The sequence below is a fragment of the Arachis stenosperma genome, chromosome 3 (assembly GCF_014773155.1).
Source record: "Arachis stenosperma cultivar V10309 chromosome 3, arast.V10309.gnm1.PFL2, whole genome shotgun sequence".
NCBI lineage: Eukaryota > Viridiplantae > Streptophyta > Magnoliopsida > Fabales > Fabaceae > Arachis > Arachis stenosperma.
The window spans coordinates 76,324,617-76,331,347 of record NC_080379.1 but is presented as its reverse complement, the minus strand read 5'-3'; positions in this window follow the sequence as shown (position 1 = coordinate 76,331,347).

Sequence of the window (6,731 nt, the reverse complement as noted above, 5' to 3'; positions counted from 1 at the left end):
TTGGATTTGCAGAAATTAAACAAGGAAAAGTAAAATTGCAACAAGCAGAGAAGTAGAGAATGATTCAGATCAAACCGGATCTTAAACAGAAAAGTAAATGAGCATGGAAAGCATTAAACAACAGAATGTAAATTGGGATTTAGATCTCAGGACCCAGAGACTAGAAAACCAAGTCTAGATCTCAATGCCTTCCTAGATCCAGCAAGAACAATTGCAAGGAAATTGTAAATTGCAAAGAAATTAGATGAAGAGCAATTAACAGAAAATTAAATTCAAGTAAGTAGTAAAGAAACAGAGAGATCCAAGGATGAGATTGAAACAGAATTCCTTCAATTCTCCAACCCAAGATCCAAGACAATTGTAATTGAAATTGAAAGCAATAAAACTAAGAGGAAGAGAATGGAATTCTCCTTCCCCAAACTAAGAAATTAAAGATCACTCAGTAACTAAAACTCTATGAAAAATAAGAAAAGGAAGCTCCCCGAATAACTTGAATTCTAGCCTATTTATACACTTTCTTCAAATGATCTTCAAGCCTTGAGTTGGGTCTTTGCTCTTGGTGGAATTGGGTTGAAAGAGGCCTTGGTTGATTGCTCTTGAAGTTTGGAGAGGAACCAAAGTGAACCAATTGAACCGGATTGGATTTTTGTAGAAGTTGGAGTAAAAGTTTGAGCCAAAGTTAGGGGTCTAACTTTTGCTCAAACTTTTCATATCAGATAGCCAAATTTACTGATGCCAACGTTGGTGCAAAAGTTAGGGGTCTAACTTTTGCTCCAACGTTGGCCCTTCCTAATGCACTAATGGCGCCAACGTTAGCCCAAAAGTTAGGGGGCTAACGTTGGCGCAAAATTTTGCCCCTAGCCTTACAACTTCATGTGCCAACGTTAGCCCAAAAGTTAGGGGGCTAACGTTGGCACAAACGTGAGGAACCCATGGACAAATTTTTCATGCCAACGTTAGCCTCCAAGTTAGGGGGCTAACGTTGGCGCAAACGTTGAGTAGCCCAGGAGTGTTTTTCAAATTCTCACGTTAGCCTCCAAGTTAGGGGTCTAACTTTGAGGCTAACTTTTCACCCAAAAGTTTGTGCAAAAGTTTGAGGGCTAACTTCAAGTCCAACTTTATGCTTCCTGGTTCAATTTCACTTGTTCCATTGTCCTCTCTTTGCTTTTAGCCATTCCTTCTTACTTCAACCTTTCTCCAAGCTTTCTTCACCTATCATTAATCAACCAAACACATCAAAGCTATGCTCAAAATCATGAGATGTTCATTCTATCCTAATATGCAACCATTATGGCATCAAATCTCATGAAAAAACATGAATTTATCTATGGTTGATTCAATCAAAGGAAGCATGAAAATTCTACCCAAATTAGCTTGCTTAGGCCTCAAGAAAGTGCATAATTCAATTAAAAACAAAAGAAAGAGACTAGTGAAACTAGGCTAAGATGACTTGTCATCACATTCATCCTCTTCCTTCCTAGTGTCTAAGATTATGAAATCAGCAGGGATGTAAAGGCCTTCAACCTTTACTAACACGTCCTCCACTATTCCATAAGCTTGTCTTAACGACTTGTCTGCCAATTGTAATGAGAACAAGGCAGGTTGTACCTCAATGATCCCCAGCTTCTCCATTACAGAGAGTGGCATAAGATTTATCCCTGACCCCAGATCACATAGAGCTTTTTCAAAGGTCATGGTGCCTATGGTGCAAGGTATTAAGAACTTGCCAGGATCTTGTCTCTTTTGAGGTAAAATTTGTTGAATCCAGGTATCTAGTTCATTAATGAGCAATGGAGGTTCACTTTCCCAAGTCTCATTACCAAACAACTTGGCATTCAGCTTCATGATAGCTCTTAAATATTGAGCAACTTGCTCTCCAGTCACATCTTCATCCTCTTCAGAAGAAGAATAGTCTTCAGAGCTTATGAATGGCAGAAGAAGATTTAATGGAATCTCTATGGTCTCTATATGAGCCTCAAATTCCTTTGGATCCTTAATAGGAAACTCCTTCTTGCTTGAGGGACATCCCAGGAGGTCTTCCTCACTAGGATTTTCGTCCTCCTCCTCCCTTGTGCATTCGGCCATATTGATTATATCAATGGCCTTGCACTCTCCTTTTGGATTCTCTTCTGTATTGCTTGGGAGAATACTGGGAGGAGTTTCAATGACTTTCTTACTCAGCTAGCCCACTTGTGCCTCCAGATTTCTGATGGAGGATCTTGCTTTACTCATGAAACTGAAAGTGGCCTTTGACAGATCAGAGACTAGATTGGCTAAATTAGAGGTGTTTTGTTCAGAATTCTCTGTCTGTTGCTGAGAAGATGATGGAAAAGGCTTGCCATTGCTCAACCTGTTGCGTCCACCATTGTTAAAGCCTTGTTGAGGCTTTTGTTGATCCTTCCATGAGAAATTTGGATGATTTTTCCATGATGAGTTATAGGTGTTTCCATAAGGTTCACCCATGTAATTAACCTCTGCCATGGCAGGGTTCTCAGGATCATAAGCTTCTTCAGAAGCTGCCTCTTTAGTACTGTTGGATGCATGTTGCCATCCATTCAGATTTTGAGAGATCATGTTGACCTGTTGAGTCAACACTTTGTTCTGAGCCAATATGGCATTCAGAGTATCAATTTCAAGAACTCCTTTCTTCTGAGGTATCCCATTATTCACGGAATCCCTCTCAGAAGTGTACATGAATTGGTTGTTTGCAACCATATCAATGAGTTCTTGAGCCTCTTCAGGCGTTTTCTTTAGGTGAATAGATCCACCTGCAGAATGGTCCAATGACATTTTCGAAAATTCAGATAGACCATAATAGAATATATCTAATATGGTCCATTCTGAAAACATGTCAGATGGACATCTTTTGGTCAGCTGCTTGTATCTTTCCCAAGCTTCATAGAGGGATTCACCATCTTTTTGTTTGAAGGTTTGAACATCCACTCTCAGCTTGCTCAGCTTTTGAGGAGGAAAGAATTTATCCAAGAAGGCTGTGACCAGCTTATCCCAAGAGTCCAGGCTATCCTTGGGTTGTGAATCCAACCATATTCTAGCTCTGTCTCTTACAGCAAAAGGGAAAAGCATGAGTCTGTAGACTTCAGGATCAACTCCATTCGTCTTTACAGTCTCACAGATCTGCAAGAACTCAGTTAAAAACTGATAAGGATCTTCAGATGGAAGTCCATAAAACTTGCAGTTTTGTTGCATTAATGCAACTAGTTGAGGCTTAAGCTCAAAATTATTGGCTCCAATGGCAGGAATGGAGATGCTTCTTCCATCAAATTTGGACGTTGGCTTTGTGAAGTCACCAAGTATTCTCCTTGCATTATTATTATTTTCGGCTGCCATCTCCTTCTCTTGTTCGAAAATTTCTGAAAGGTTGTTTCTGGATTGTTGTAATTTAGTTTCTCTTAGTTTCCTTTTCAGAGTCCTTTCAGGTTCAGGATCAATTTCAACAAGAGTGCCTTTTTCCCTGTTCCTGCTCAAATGAAAGAGAAGAAAACAAGAAAGGAAAGAGGAATCCTCTATGTCACAGTATAGAGATTCCTTTATGTTAGTAGAAAAAGAAAGGGGAGAAGAGTGAAGAAGAATGGGTTCGGATTTTTTTAGATGAAGAGAGGTGAAGAGAAGTGTTAGTAATTAAATAATTAAATAGAATAAGAAAAGAGAAAGAGAATTTCGAAAATAATTTTGAAAAAGGGGTTAGTATTTTCGAAAATTAAAAGATAAGATAGAATTAAAATTAAAACAATTAATTAATTAAAAAGAATTTTTGAAAAAGAGAGAGGTATTTTCGAAAATTAGAGAGAGAAAAGTAGTTAGGTGGTTTTGAAAAAGATAAGAGACAAACAAAAAGCCAAATAGTTAGTTGAAAAAGATATTTAAAATCAAATTTGAAAAGATAAGATGATAAGAAGATAGATAAGATCTTTAAAATCAAATTTTTGAAAAAGATAAGAAGATAAGATAAAAAGATAAGATATAAAAGATAAAAAAAGATTTTAATTTTTAGATTTAAAATTACTTACTTCACTAACAAGAAACTACAAGATAAGATTCTAGAACTTAAAGATTGAACCTTTCTTAACAAGAAAATAACAAACTTCAAATTTTTGAATCAATCACATTAATTGTTAGTGAATTTTCGAAAATATGATATAAAGATAAGAAAAAGATTTTGAAAATATTTTGAAAAAGATTTTTGAAATTTTTGAAAAATAGAAAAAAGAATGAAAAAGATATAATTTTTGAAAAAGATAAGATTTTTAAAATTGAAAATTTGACTTGACTTGTAAGAAACAACTAATTTTTAAAAATTTTTGACCAAGTCAACCCAAAATTTCGAAAATTTGGAGGGAAATAAGGAAAAGATATTTTTTTATTTTTGAATTTTTAAAGATGAGAGAGAAAAACAACAAAAATACTCAATGCATGAAATTTTTAGATCAAAACAATGAATGCATGCAAGAATGCTATGAATGTCAAGATGAACACCAAGAACACTTTGAAGATCATGATGAACATCAAGAACCTATTTTTGAAAAAATTTTGATGCAAAAAAAACATGCAAGACACCAAACTTAGAAATCTTTAATGCATGGACTCTAACAAACGAAAAATGCATATGAAAAACAACAAACAAGACAAAACAAGAAAACATCAAGATCAAACAAGAAGACTTGTCAAGAACAACTTGAAGATCATGAAGAACACTATGCATGCATGGAATTTTCGAAAAATACAAGAAAAATTTTTAAAGCATGCAATTGACACCAAACTTAAAAATTGACTCAAGACTCAAACAAGAAACACAAAATATTTTTTATTTTTATGATTTTCTAATTTTTTTTGGATTTTTTTATTTTTTTTTCGAAAATAAAGTTAGGAAAAACGAAAAAGAAAAGAAAAAATTTTGAAAAAGATTTTGAAAAGAAAATTACCTAATCTGAGCAACAAGATGAATCGTCAGTTGTCCATACTCGAACAATCCCCGGCAACGGCGCCAAAAACTTGGTGGACGAAATTGTGATCACATCACTGTAGTATTCTTTGTTGTTGTATGGAATCATTATTATGGCACTTATGTGTGGACACAACTCCGTTCAACTTAACCAGCAAGTGTACTGGGTCATCCAAGTAATACCTTACGTGAGTAAAGGTCGATCCCACAGAGATTGTTGGTATGAAGCAAACTATGGTCACCTTGTAAATCTCAGTTAAGCAGATTAAATGGTTATGGGTTTCGAAAATTAATAATAAATAGAAAATAAAAAGGGATAGAAATACTTATGTACATCAATAGTGGGAATTTCAGATAGGCGTATGGAGATGCTGTGCTCCTCTCGTATCTCTACTTTTTTATTTCATTCATCCAATCCTTCTTACTCCTTTCCATGGCAAGCTATATGTAGGGCATCACCATCATCAATGGCTACTTTTAATCCTCTCGGGAAAATGGTCCTATGCGCTGTCACTGCACGGCTAATCGTTTGGAGGCATCACCCTTGTTGATAGCTACATCCCATCCTCTCAGTGAAAATGGTCCAAATGCTCTGTCACAGCACGGCTAATCATCTGTCGGTTCTCAATCAGGTTGGAGTAGAATCCATTGATTCTTTTGCATTTGTCATCACGCCCAGCCTTCAGGAGTTTGAAGCTCGTCACAGTCATTCAATACCGGAATCCTACTCGGAATACCACAGACAAGGTTAGACTTTCCGGATTCCCGGAATCCTACTCGGAATACCATAGACAAGGTTAGACTTTCTGGATCCCCTTGAATTCCGCCATCTATCTAGCTTATACCACAAAGATTCTGTTGGGGAATCTAAGAGATATGCGCCCGGCCTAGAGTAGAACGAAAGTGGTTGTCAATCACGCGCGTTCATAGGTGAGAATGATGATGAGTGTCACGGATCATCACATTCATCAAAGTGTTGGGCAACATATATCTTGGAATAAGAGTAAAAGAGAATTGAATAGAAAGTAATAGTAATTGTATTGAAACTTGAGGTATAGCAGAGCTCCACACCCTTAATCTATGGTGTGCAGAAACTCCACCGTTGAAAATACATAAGTGAAAGGTTCAGGCATGGCCGAATGGCCAGCCCCCTAAAACGTGATCAATAGCCTCTTAAGATGAAGAATAAAACAAAACTGAGACCAAAGATGAAACGTGGTCAAAAGACGACTAATACATTAGTAAAAAGTCTTATTTATACTAAACTAGCTACTAGGGTTTACATGAGTAAGTAATTGATGCATAAATCCACTTCCGGGGCCCAATTGGTGTATGCTTGGGTTGAGCTTGATCTATCCACGAGCTGAGGCTTTTCTTGGAGTTGAACTCCAAGTTATAACGTGTTTTGGGCGTTCAACTCCGGATCATGACGTGTTTCTGGCGTTTAACTCCAGACAGCAGCATGTACTTGGCGTTCAATGCCAATTTACGTCGTCAATTTCCGAATAAAGTATAGACTATTATATATTTCTGGAAAGCTCTGGATGTCTACTTTCCAACGCCGTTGAGAGCGCGCCATTTGGAGTTCTGTAGCTCTAGAAAATCCATTTCGAGTGCAGGGAGGTCAGATTCCAACAGCATCAGCAGTCCTTTTGTCAGCCTTTTTCAGAGTTTTGCTCAAGTCCCTCATTTTCAGCCAGAAATTACCTGAAATCACAGAAAAACACACAAACTCATAGTGAAGTCCAGAAATGTGAATTTAACATAAAAA